The sequence below is a fragment of the Lipotes vexillifer genome, unplaced genomic scaffold, assembly GCF_000442215.2.
Source record: "Lipotes vexillifer unplaced genomic scaffold, Lipotes_vexillifer_v1.1 scaffold1347, whole genome shotgun sequence".
Taxonomy (NCBI): Eukaryota; Metazoa; Chordata; class Mammalia; order Artiodactyla; family Lipotidae; genus Lipotes; species Lipotes vexillifer.
Genome location: NW_006796201.1, coordinates 1345348 through 1358492, shown reverse-complemented (window position 1 = coordinate 1358492; position 13145 = coordinate 1345348). Strand labels below are relative to the sequence as shown.

The 13145-nt window shown below is 39.1% G+C and overlaps 1 pseudogene; it reads right to left on the bottom strand.

Annotated features, from left to right (window-relative positions):
- Positions 1-12107: 12107 nt before the first annotated feature.
- LOC103079733 (60S ribosomal protein L12 pseudogene) lies at positions 12108-12673 on the bottom strand (annotated as a pseudogene).
- Between the last annotated feature and the right edge of the window lie 472 nt (positions 12674-13145).

Sequence of the window (13145 nt, the reverse complement as noted above, 5' to 3'; positions counted from 1 at the left end):
AGGAGAAAGGACAGGTGTTGAAAATTTGAGGAGAAAAGGGTGTAGATGTAATCATTTGGATAACCTGGTTTTCTATCCAAAACCTGCTACTCCAAGCTATGTGCCTTAAATAATTAAATTAACCTCTCTGATTCCCAGCTTCTTTATCTATAAAATAAGGACGATGGTTTTATCATGAGGTTAATCCAGCACCTCAGACTGAGTTTTATTTGGCTTGAGTTTCTTGCTTATAAAAGTAATCATTACAGATCTTCCAAAATGATATTCTGAAACCAGTTATCACATGACTTTATATTTAATAAGAATACACACATGCATGGAATGGATGAAAAGGGCTCTGGGGCATACCTACAACAACTAGTCTTGGATTCAGATTGACTCAAAATATTCTACAACCAGAAAAGCAACAAGTAAATTATGATACAGAAAACAGTGCAGAGAAGCTGGATCTACTCCTAGGTAAAACACTCATTTGCTGTGTGCCATGGATATCATCTAACCTTTCTGGGCAGATATTTCCATTCTGTAAAATGAAGCCCTTGGACTTAACGATCTGGTTCCTTCCAGCTCTAAAATTCTGTGGACATATGAACAACTCCATTTATACACAGTTGCCCCTTGCCTACGCCATGTATAGCTTTGAATTGTTTATATTTATAGCTAGACACCCTCTTTCTTTTTTTTTAACATCTTTATTGGAGTATAATTGCTTCACAATGTTGTGCTAGTTTCCGCTGCATAACAAAATGAATCAGCCATATGCATACATATATCCCCATATCCCCTCCCTCTTGCATCTCCCTCCCACCCTCCCTATCTCACCCCTCTAGGTTGTCACAAAGTACCGAGCTGATCTCCCTGTGCCATGCAGCTGCTTCCCACTGGCTATCTATTTTACATTTGGTAGTGTATATATGTCCATGCCACTCTCTCACTTCATCCCAGCTTACCCTTCCCCCTCTCCATGTCCTCAAGTCTATTCGCTACGTCTGCATCTTTATTGCTGTCCTGCCCCTAGGTTCATCAGAACCTTTTTTTTTTCTGGATTCCATGTATATGTGTTACCATATGGTATTTGTTTTTCTCTTTCTGACTTACTTCACTCTGTATGACAGACTCTAGGTCCATCCACCTCACTACAAATAACTCAATTTCATTTCTTTTTATGGCTGAATAATATTCCATTGTATATATGTGCCACATCTTTATCCATTCATCTTTCAGTGGAAACTTAGGTTGCTTCCATGTCCTGGCTATTGCAAATAGTGCTGCAATGAACACTGTGGTACATGACTCTTTTTGAATTATGGTTTTCTCAGGGTATATGCCCAGTAGTGGGATTGCTGGGTCATATGGTAGTTCTATTTTTAATTTTTTAAGGACCCTCCACAGTTCTCCACAGTGGCTGTATCAATTTACATTCCCACCAGCAGTGCAAGAGGGTTCCCTTTTCTCCACATCCTCTCCAGCATTTATTGTTTGTAGATTTTTTGATGATGGCCATTCTGACCGGTGTGAAGCGATACCTCATTGTAGTTTTGATTTGCATTTCTCCAATGATTAGTGATGTTGAGCATCCTTTCATGTGTTTGTTGGCAATCTGCATATCTTCTTTGGAGAAATATCTATTTAGGTCTTCTGCCCATTTTTGGATTGGGTTTTTTGATATTGAGCTGCATGAGCTGTTTGTATATTTTACAGATTAATCCTCTGTCAGTTGCTTCATTTGCATATATTTTCTCCCATTCTGAGGGTTGTCTTTTCGTCGTTTATGGTTTCCTTTGCTGTGCAAAAGCTTTTAAGTTTCATTAGGTCCCATCTGTTTATTTTTGTTTTTATTTCCATTTCTCTAGGAGGTGGGTCAAAAAGGATCTTGCGGTGATTTATGTCATAGTGTGTTCTGCCTATGTTTTCCTCTAAGAGTTTTATAGTGTCTGGCCTTACATTTAGGTCTGTAATCTATTTTGAGTTTATTTTCATGTATGGTGTTAGGAAGTGTTCTAATTTCATTCTTTTATATGTAGCTGTCCAGTTTTCCTAGCACCACTTATTGAAGAGGCTGTCTTTTCTCCATTGTATACTCTTGCCTCCTTTATCAAAGATAAGGTGACCATATGTGTATGGGTTTATCTCTGGGCTTTCTATCCTGTTCCACTGATCTATACTTCTGTTTTTGTGCCCCTACCATACTGTCTTGATTACTGTAGCTCTGTAGTATAGTCTGAAGTCAGGGCACCTGATTCCTGCAGCTCCATTTTTCTTTCTCAAGATTGCTTTGGCTATTTGGGGGCTTTTGTGTTTCCATACAAATTGTGAAAATTTTTCTTCTAGCTCTGTGAAAAATGCCATTGGTAGTTTGTTAGGAATTGCACTGAATCTGTAGATTACTTTGGGTAGTATAGTCATTTTCACAATGTTGATTCTTCCAATCCAAGAACACGGTATATCTCTCCATCTATTTGTATAATCTTTAATTTCTTTCATCAGTGTATTACAGTTTTCTGCATACAGGTTTTTTGTCTCCTTAGGTAGGTTTATTCTTAGGTATTTTATTCTTTTTGTTGCAATGGAAATGGGAGTGTTTCCTTAATTTCTCTTTCAGATTTTTCATCATTAGTGTATAGGAATGCAAGAGATTTCTGTACATTAATTTTGTATCCTTCTACTCTACCAAATTCATTGATTAGCTCTAGTAGTTTTCTGGTAGCATCTTTAGGCTTCTCTATGTATAGTATCATGTCATCTGCTAAGAGTGACAGTCTTACTTCTTTTCCAATTTGGATTCCTTTTATTTCTTTTTCTTCTCTGATTGCTGCGGCTAGGACTTCCAAAACTATGTTGAATTATAGTGGTGAGGGTGGGCAACCTTGTCTTGTTCCTGATCTTAGACCCCCTCTTTCTTTAAAGTGACAACACAGTATCTTCTTTAGTATCACAGTACACTAAATCTTTAAGGTAAATGTTAAATATTCTAATAAACTAAACATTTGAATGACTGTATCGTGTGTATGGCCATAAATAGCAAATTATATCAAGATATTACATTTTTTATTGAAGTATGGCTGATTTACAATGTTGTGTTAATTTCTGCGGTACAGCAAAGTGACTCAGTTATACATATATATACATTCTTTTTTATATTCTTTTCCATTATGGTTTATCCCAGGACCTTGTTGTCCACCCATTCTATATGTAATAGTTTGTATCTACTAACCCCAAACTCCCAGTCCATCCCTCCCCCACCCCCCCAAGATATTATATTCTAAATAAACACTGTAGGGTCTTAGGGGAATACACAAATATATTTTTTGGCAAAATGCTTAAAATAAACACATAATCTTTACAAATCAGTGTTAAGTTTGACTTGGCAAAGACAGATAAGAGGATATGTTATTTTTATCATTTAATTTTTTAATGGAAAATTATTAATTTATCCTTCAGTGACAAGTTCACAGGTTTAAAAAAAGAACTTGAATACCAAAGTTTTTTAAATGGCACAATCATATGTACAGTCATGAATTTTTAGTTATCTGAAATGAGTCTTGGTTCCAGTAAGCTCCATGATAAGATAAGCATTACCATGCCTGATTCTGTCACTTAGAATGGACTCCAATTATGGGATTTGTATAATGATGAAGATTATGGTCAACATGTTTTGACTAACCAAATTTCCAAATCCCTTCAACTGCCCCTGTAGCAATCAACAAAGGATTGCCATTTCATTTAAGCAATTGTCCTAACCATCTCATACAACAGCAATGAATTTAAAACTTGGATAATACTCCCATCGCAGTGGTGATCGTTTTGTAATAATACAGAAGTATCAAAACACTATGTGTGCAGCAGTAACTAACATGATGTTGTAGGTCAATTATACTTCAAAAAACAAACAAATTCACAGAAAGAGAGATCAGACTTGTGGTAACCAGAGGCAAGGGGTAGGGGGTGGGGGAATGGATGAAGGTGGTCAAAAGGTACAAACTTCCAATTATAAGATAAATAAGTCCTAGGGATGTGACGTACAACATGATTAATAAAATTAACCCTGCTGTATGTTATATACGAAAGTTGGCAAGAGAGTAAATCCTAACAGTTATCACAAGGAAAAAGTTTTTTTCTTTTTCTTTTATTTTGTATCTGTATGAGATGATGGATGTTCACTAAATTTATTATGGTAATCATTTCCTGAGGTATGTAAGTCAAAGCATTATGCTACACACCTTAAACTTACACGGTGCTGTCAATTATATCTCAATAAAACTGGAAGAAAAAAATACTTCCATCACAAAGATTTCCAAGGTTTCTTTATTTTCTGTGCCTCTCCTTTTGGTATGTCTATAAACTTCACTGAAACAAACTTTCTAAAAACTTCAAATGACCCTTTCCTTGTGGTAGGGCTGCCAGATTTAGCAAATAAAAATGCAGAATGCTGGCTTAAAATTGAATTTCAGATAAATAACAAATAATTTTTTAGTATAAGTATGTCCTAAATATTGCACTAAAAAATTACTTGTGTTTTATCTGAAATTCAAATTTAACAGAGCATCCTGTCTTTTTTCTGACCACTCTGCCTCTTTCCCACCTTAGCCATTCAATAGGATCCAGGAAGTACACTGAGCTCATGGTGATGGTGATGATGGTGATAGCATCTGACTTTTATGAAGGGTTAATTAAGGGCCAAAAATAGCAAGCTTTTCTGATTGTACAATTTGGTATGATTTGCTGAAATTAATCAAAATGAAACATTAATCTATTTTGTGCTTAATTGTCTGAAAATTCATGCATTCATTGAGGTCCTACATTTTGCCAAACTCTTATCAAGCACTGGGGAAATGGCAGTGAACAAAACAGAGTGGGGTTTTCCTCTTGGAGCCTGAGCAAGTAGGAAAAAGGCATCCAATAATAGGTTCAGGAATACACAACCATGGAGGAGAGGTGCAGCAAAGAAAAATAACAGCTGTCATGAGAGAGCAAACAAGGGGAACCTACCTTACCTCTAGGAGTATAGCTGGGTATAGAGAAAGCCTCTCCAATTCTGAGACCTGGAGTTTGAGTAGGCATGGGCCAGCACTGAGGGAACAGTAGGAGAATTTGGCAAGTTAAAGGGACTGGAAAAGGCCAGTGTGGGTAGAATATGGTAAGCAAGTTGGCAAGGGCAGAAAATGAGTCTGTAGAAATAGATGGGGGCCACCATGTGGGGTCCTCTGAGTCATGTTAGGATGTGGGATTTTTTTAATGGCATGAAGAAGCCCTTGGAGGCTTTTCAGCAGTATGGTGACATGATCAAAACTGCCTATTAAAACGCTCGACCTAGCAGTGAGGTGGGAAATCATACAGAAGGGAAAACTAGTACCACTAGGGAGACAGACATTGAAGGAGAGGAGGCATAAAACAAGGGTGTCTTTAGCTGGTGTGGTGATAGTGAGATAGAGAAATATTTTGGAGCTAGAAATGACAGGATTTGTCACTGGATATAAGTAAGGAGTGAAAAAATATGAGATGTCAGATGGCTTGATTAGAGTATGAGACTAGAATGCGGGGAAGGATGGATATGCCACTTCCAGAAAAGGGCAATTTGGGGTAGATTAGAGTGAGGGAGGGAAGGATGTGGGATTTTTTTAATGGCATGAAGAAGCCCTTGGAGGCTTTTCAGCAGTATGGTGACATGATCAAAACTGCCTATTAAAACGCTCGACCTAGCAGTGAGGTGGGAAATCATACAGAAGGGAAAACTAGTACCACTAGGGAGACAGACATTGAAGGAGAGGAGGCATAAAACAAGGGTGTCTTTAGCTGGTGTGGTGATAGTGAGATAGAGAAATATTTTGGAGCTAGAAATGACAGGATTTGTCACTGGATATAAGTAAGGAGTGAAAAAATATGAGATGTCAGATGGCTTGATTAGAGTATGAGACTAGAATGCGGGGAAGGATGGATATGCCACTTCCAAAAAAGGGCAATTTGGGGTAGATTAGAGTGGATCAGGGGGGGAAAGAGGCAATCTAATTTTGGCCCTGTTAAATTTGAAATGTCTAGTCCCAGCCCTTTGTATCACCATAATGTGAATCTGGAAATAAAGAGACTGGCATCGTTAACGTTGCTTGTGGAACTAAAGTGTTCTATATTCAGGAATGTTTTACTTCATGGTCCAAATACAAATGAAGAGGACATGTTACTTATCCAGGACAGAACCTAAAGAGTTTGGGTTAAGTGATGACTTGTAGAACTGGAACCAATTAAACACTGAGATTTGAAAGAAGGTATTGCAATATTGCTCATAAAATGCAAACAGACTCTATCACAGAAGAGATTTGTCTCCACTAAATAGAGAAAAAGATTCAAATAAAGGAAGTCTTCATATACTATTCACTGACTTTCTTCTTGACAATTTGACAGACAAGATACAAATAGTTCGCTTTTGTAGCTGACTCTAAGAACGGCAACCAATGATCTGGCTGACTGACTAAAACTATTAATTAAACAAAGTAAATGGGTTTTCCACCTCATCCTCAGCACTTCCCATCAAATCAACGATATGAACATGTACGTGACTTGTGACCTCATTTTATTCTACATAGAAAAGTTTGAGAAAGAAAAGTGAGTTAAATTCTCTTACATTTTCCCCTTCACATATGTCCTGAGATGGGATGATAATCCCATCTAGAGTTTATCACAGAAAAGTTTTCAACAGGACAGAATTAAATGAAAATGAGCATTAGAGAGAAATGGTTGAAAATAGAACAAGGATACATTTATATAATTTCTATATGTGTTGTTGGTCCAGTGTGGTATGGTATGAATAGACCTTATTGATAAATTAGATATTTATGTATGTGAATATACATGTAGAAATTAAGGCAGAGTGGGACTTCCCTGGTGATCCAGGGGCTAAGACTCCATACTCCCAATGCAGGGGGCCCGGGTTCGATCCCTGCTGGGGGAATTAGATCCCGTATGCCACAACTAAAGATCCCACGGGCTGCATCTAAGACCCGGCACAACCACATAAATAAATAAATAATTTTTAAAAAAAAGAAATTAAGGCAGAACTTTGGGAAAATACACCCATTATGAAATGAACAAAATGTATCTCACTTTTTAATATTCTCACATGCAGCGCATAAATGGACACAGTGCTTTTTAACATAACTGTTCCACATGGAAATATTTTAAAACTCTAAAAGTACATTTGATAATGTCTTTATAGAGAGCAGCATGTTCAGTCTGTTCTTTGAAATGAAAAGTGTCAACCATCACTCCAGTTCTTAGAACTGAGATGTTAAAAGTCTGTGGTGTCAAGAATGGGCTCATTGTGGGCTGCTGATAATACAGACTCCTACAAATGTTCCATTGTACTTCTGAGCCACGCTAATGATCCGTGCCTAATGGATTATGAAGAGTGTTTTGAAGCCACTTTTTCCCTGATCATCATCAACTCTCAATACCTTGTCAGAAAGCACCAATGGTTGTCATGATGACATCCCACGAGTGTCCCTTCCCCAATGCAGCCATCAAATGCATTTGAAGGCTTTGGGAAACAGGCAGCAAAATTCAAGGGGAGTTCAATAGTGCATATCTGAGCTTTCAAAAAAATTAAATCTGAAATAATATTTGAGACATGGGCCTTTCACAGTGGAAAAAGTGAGCTATTGCTATGTGGGAATTCCATTTTTATCCAACTGAGAGAAAATAATACCTTATAGTTACAGAGCACTTTTTAAGTTACATGTTGTACATTTTTATCTCATTTACTAACACAACGTTCCTGTCAGTACCATTATCATTCTCATTTTAAAGATGAGGCCCTCGGAGATCTCAAGAAACATGCTTAAGAAACATTCCTCATTTGGTAAGTGGTAAAATGGTGATTCAAACCCAGTTCTCTATGATTCCAGAGTGTGAGCTTGTAAGCACCCTCCTAGGTCCCCAATTATTGTTCCATGATATGGAAATCTATGAACCCAGCAAATTTTCCAAAAGTCCAATAGAAATCAAACATTTACTTATCAAGAAAGTCTGAGGTTTACTAAAAACAACAACAACAACACCTTTTTTTTTTTGGCTTTTAAGATAGAATTAGGGGGCTTCCCTGGTGGCTCAGTGGTTAAGAATCTGCCTACCAGTGCAGGGGACACCGGTTCGAGTCCTGGGCAGGGAAGATCCCACATGCCATGGAGCAGCTGGGCCTGTGTGCCACAATTACTGAGCCTGCGCTCTAGAGTCCACGAGTCACAGCTACTGAAGCCTGCATGCCACAGCTACTGAAGCCCGTGCACCTAGAGCCCATGCTCCGCAACAAGAGAAGCCTCTGCAATGAGAGGCCTGTGCACCGCAACGAAGAGTAGCCCCTCCTCACTGTGACTAGAGAAAGCCCTTGTGCAGCAACAAAGACCCCACGCAGCCAAAAATAAATAAATGTTTTTTTAAAGTAGTAAAATTTTAAAAAAAGATAGAATTAGGAAGAGAGAAAATTTGGAGTTAAAAGAATGAGGCTCACATCCCAGCTCTGTCATTTGTGTCCTATGTGACACCGTACAAGTTATTTAATGCTAGTGTTATTATGATAAACTCAGTGAAGTGAATGATATTATACCCATTTCTCAGATGAACATACTGATTAAATTCAACCCTGAGGGGCTTCCCTGGTGGCGCAGCAGTTAAGAATCCACCTGCCAATGCAAGGGACAGGGGTTCGAGCCCTCATCTGGGAAGATCCCACATGCTGCAGAGCAACTAAGCCCATGCGCCACAACTACTGAGCCTGTGCTCTAGAGCCCTCATGCCACCAGCACTGAAGCCTGCACGCCTACAGCCCGTACATTGCAACAAGAGAAGCCACCACAATGAGAAGTCCGCGCACCACAACAAAGAGTAGTTCCCGCTCACTGCAACTAGAGAAAGCCTGTGAGCAGCAAGGAAGATCCAACACAGCCAAAAATAAATAAATAAAATAAATAAATTTATAAAAAAAAAATTCAACTCTGAGTGTGGCTATATCCCAAATTACTGATCTCTTTATTTAGGAGGACTGAAAAACTATGTGATGCCAAATTGCACTTAGTCTAATCTTGGTCACAAGGTTGAATATGCCAGAATTTGGGGACTATACTGATATGAGTTTATTGTGTAATTGTCTTGGAAGGATCCCAGGTCCAGATCACACCCCCGTAGGTGAGAGTAGAGTTTTCCTAAAGTGAAACGATATTTTAGCTGTCAGCCATCCTGGAAAGAGATCCTTTGGAGGCAATAAAAAAGGACTTGGGAGAACCCCATGAAAGAGGGGAAATTATATCTCTTTCCTTCAGTCTCAGGACCCAGTTCAGTTCACTGGATGTTTGGTCACATTGACACAGTTCCAGAAAAAAACAGGAAGCCAATCTGAGGGAAAGACCTAAGGATGGAGCACAGCTGTAAATCACTGCATGTTGGACTTCTCTTTTCCTGTTACCAACCTTCAGTGAAATCTCTGCTATGATCTAGGACAAAGGTCTGCAAACACTTTCTGTAAAGGGCCAGAGAGTGAATATTGTAGGCTTTGTGGGCTATACTGTCTCATCGCAACCACTTAACTCCTGACATTGTAGCTCAAAAGCTGCCCTAGGGCTTCCCTGGTGGCGCAGTGGTTGAGAGTCCGCCTGCCGATGCAGGGGACACAGGTTCGTGCCCCGGTCCGGGAAGATCCCACATGCCGCAGAGCAGCTGGGCCCATGAGCCATGGCTGCTGAGCCTGCACGTCCGGAGCCTGTGCTCCGCAACAGGAGAGGCCACAACAGTGAGAGGCCCGCGTACCGGAAAAAAAAAAAAAAAAAAGCTGCCCTAAATATGTAAACGAGTGAGCATGGCTGTGTTTCAATAAAACTTTATGTACATTGAAATTCTAATTTAATATAATTACCACATGTAATGAAATATTATTCTTTTGATTTTCTGTCAACTATTTAAAAATGTAAAATACATTCTTAGCTCACAATCCATACAAAAACAGGCAACAGGCCAGATTTGAACCAGGGGTTGGAATTTGCCCCCTGCTCTAGGAAATTAAACAGGAGAGCCTATCCTCCTGGGAGTAAGGCAGTAAAAGAGAAAGAAATGTGCCCTTCTCTGAGGACTCGAGGCTGGAAACTAATGCTACCGTCACCATCCAAGACAGTCAGTCACATTCTATGCTGACTTCCTCCTACTTAACTAAGCCCATGGCTGCTGAATTTTAGGATGTCAATATAAGGGCAACACTGTCCTCCAAACTACTAGAAATTGATTATGGATACAAATCATCAGTGATGCGCCTGGTACCTAGAACATACTTTGACAATACTTGATTCCCTCCCTCCTTCCTTCCTTTTGCTGATTTTAGCTTCGTAACCTTGGTGTGAATATATGCTTAATTCACATCTAAACTGTTGAGTTTTTTTTTTCTAATTCTGACTAATAGAAATATAGGAAAGCCAAATCCTTATTACTTAAAACATACAGTTATTATTAAGTTTAATATTCTTATTTTTTGAGAGGTTAAATTGTTCAAGATCTGTAGACAAGGGACAAAAAAAAATAAGACCATATACAAAAGATACTTTGGTGGTGGTCTCCACCACTTCCCCTACATAAAAACTGCATCGTGTGTCTTTTTCTCCACATTCTGCATATACACGCACACACACAAGCACATATGCCTTTCTCCAGCCTTTACATTTATGCACACTTTAAAATAACAATTTTCATTAACTTCATTCATCTTTTGGATTAGCCAAAGGACAGCAGACATTAATGTAGCATAGAAAATCAATACATCACAATTAGTAAAAGCCAATTGGAAAGGCTCCTGGCTTTTATTTTACTTTATTTTTACTCATACACATTCAGTTTATTTGAACAGAGGACAGTTTTGCTATTCATGCCATCAGGCAGAATTCTTGAACCAATGAAGCCAGTGGACACTAATGAAAAAGGATTTTTCATGTCTGTTGCATCTGACTCAACACCGAGTTGCTTAATGAATTACATTTGGGTTTCACCTAGAGTTGATTAAATATTTAACATTTGGAGCAAAAATACAGCTGCATTCAGTAGGTTAAGGGTGAGCCACAAAATGGCTTCTAATAACCAATTCTAGAAGTGCATTATAGGAAACACTATTAAAAATTATCTAACCCAATAAACCAATATTTTAGACTAGAAATAACTGAGGCCCAAGAGATTCAGGTGGCATGGTTGAAGTCATCCAGCTAGATTTTAATCCGGCATTCCTTTTAGCTGGATATTGGACTCATTCTGAGAAGCAGAAAATGGGACTTGTTTCTTTTAGGACGGTCAAATCCTAGTATTCAGAGATTGGCCCTCTTTTTGAACAGGTGTAGACTGCACCTGACCTCAGGCTACACGTGTTCTGACAATTCCAAATGAAGTGTCTGCTCTAAGGGAAAGATCTGGATTTTAGCTGCTGCCCTCGGTGGTGCAGGGTTAAGTGCCAACATGTTTGAGTGCAGGACTTATTCTTGAAGTTGGCAGCTTCAGCTAATTGCAGATGTAAAAGATAAGACACCAATTTCAAAAAGAACAGCACATTGCAATGAGACCATAAAATGTGTTCACTGTGCTCCTTCCCTATCTAAGGACAATTGACCGCACTAGAAGAAGGAGACTGATAAAATTTAATGGTCTTTTTTTTAAAGTTATTTCTAATTTAAATGTGATTTAAGAAAATTAATACCCAAGTCTGATTCAGAAGTCGTTTGGGGCAGCTAAATTACAAGGCTCCTTAGAGGAAGAGTTTTTTCCATTCAATTGATGAAAAAATTTTTAGGTATTATTAAGGTATGATTGATACAATAAACAGCACATATTTAAGAGGTACAACTTGACCAGTGTTGAAATATGCATACACTCATGTAACTATCATCACAGGCAACATAATGAACAATTCCATAATGCCCAATAGTTTCCTAGGCATGTCTGCAATCTACTCTCCAGCTCTGTCCTTAGACAACCACTAATCTGTTTTTTGTTTGTTTGCTCTTATTTTTATGGGGGGTGGGATTTTTTGTGGTTTGGGGAGTATTTTTTACTGGCTTCCAAGTGATCCTTTATTGAAATATTTTCCTTAGTAGTTCCTAACTAGCTGGGCAATCAACTGCACCAGTTGATGTCATCTATGACGTCATGACGGTGGTGACCATCAACACTGCAGCCATACACTGGGCAGTCCTCAGGATTTCCTGAATGGTTCCAGAGAGTTTTCTAGCTAAACATCCATGCCACATCTGTCAGACAAAGTTGACAATCTCTTCAACAGTAATGTTTCCTATGTGCTTAATGTTTTTTGATTTTTTCCGTCTCTAGGTGGTTCCTTGAGGGCTTTGATGGCCAGGGTAGAAGTAGAAGGTACCACCTCAATCTGGGCCTGTCTGTTCTAAATGGGTAGGTCCACTATAATCCTCAGGCCCTTCATGTCACTGGTTGCCTTGGTGATGCCACCACCAAGCTTTTTTGGAGACAGACTCAGGGGACAGATATTGGTGGCCAGGGCAGACGTGGTATCAATTTCCCGACTAAGGCACCTCAAGTACACACAACTTTTGATCTTGTTGGGGTTGAACTTGAGCGACATGTTGGAGGCAGCTGGTGTCGGACAGACCTGGATGCAAAAAGACGGAAGAAAGTTGTCCCTTGGCCTGCTCTGAGATAAAAGAGGAAAGCTGCTTTCTGTTATATATTTGTTTTCACTTTCTAGAATCTTCTAGAAATGAGGTCCTGTAGTATGTACTCTTTTTTGGTCTGGCTTATGTAATTCAACATAAATGATTTTGAGATTCATCCATGTTGTTGCGTGTATCAATAGTTTATTTCTTTTTTCTGAGTTTATTGTAAGGATATAGAAAAACTAAATTGAAATGGACCATAGACCTAAATGCCAACCCATAAAACTTCTAAAAGAAAACAGGAAAAAATCATAATGGCCTTGAGTTGGATTAAGATATCTAATATAGCAGGGGTCCCCAACCCCCATGCCGTGGACCACTACTGGTCCACAGCCTGTTAGGAACCGGGCCGTGCAGCAGGAGGTGAGCGGCGGGCAAGCGAGTTAAGCTTCACCTGCCACTCCCCATCGCTCGCATTACCGCCTGAGCCATCCCCGCCCCCCCACCCCA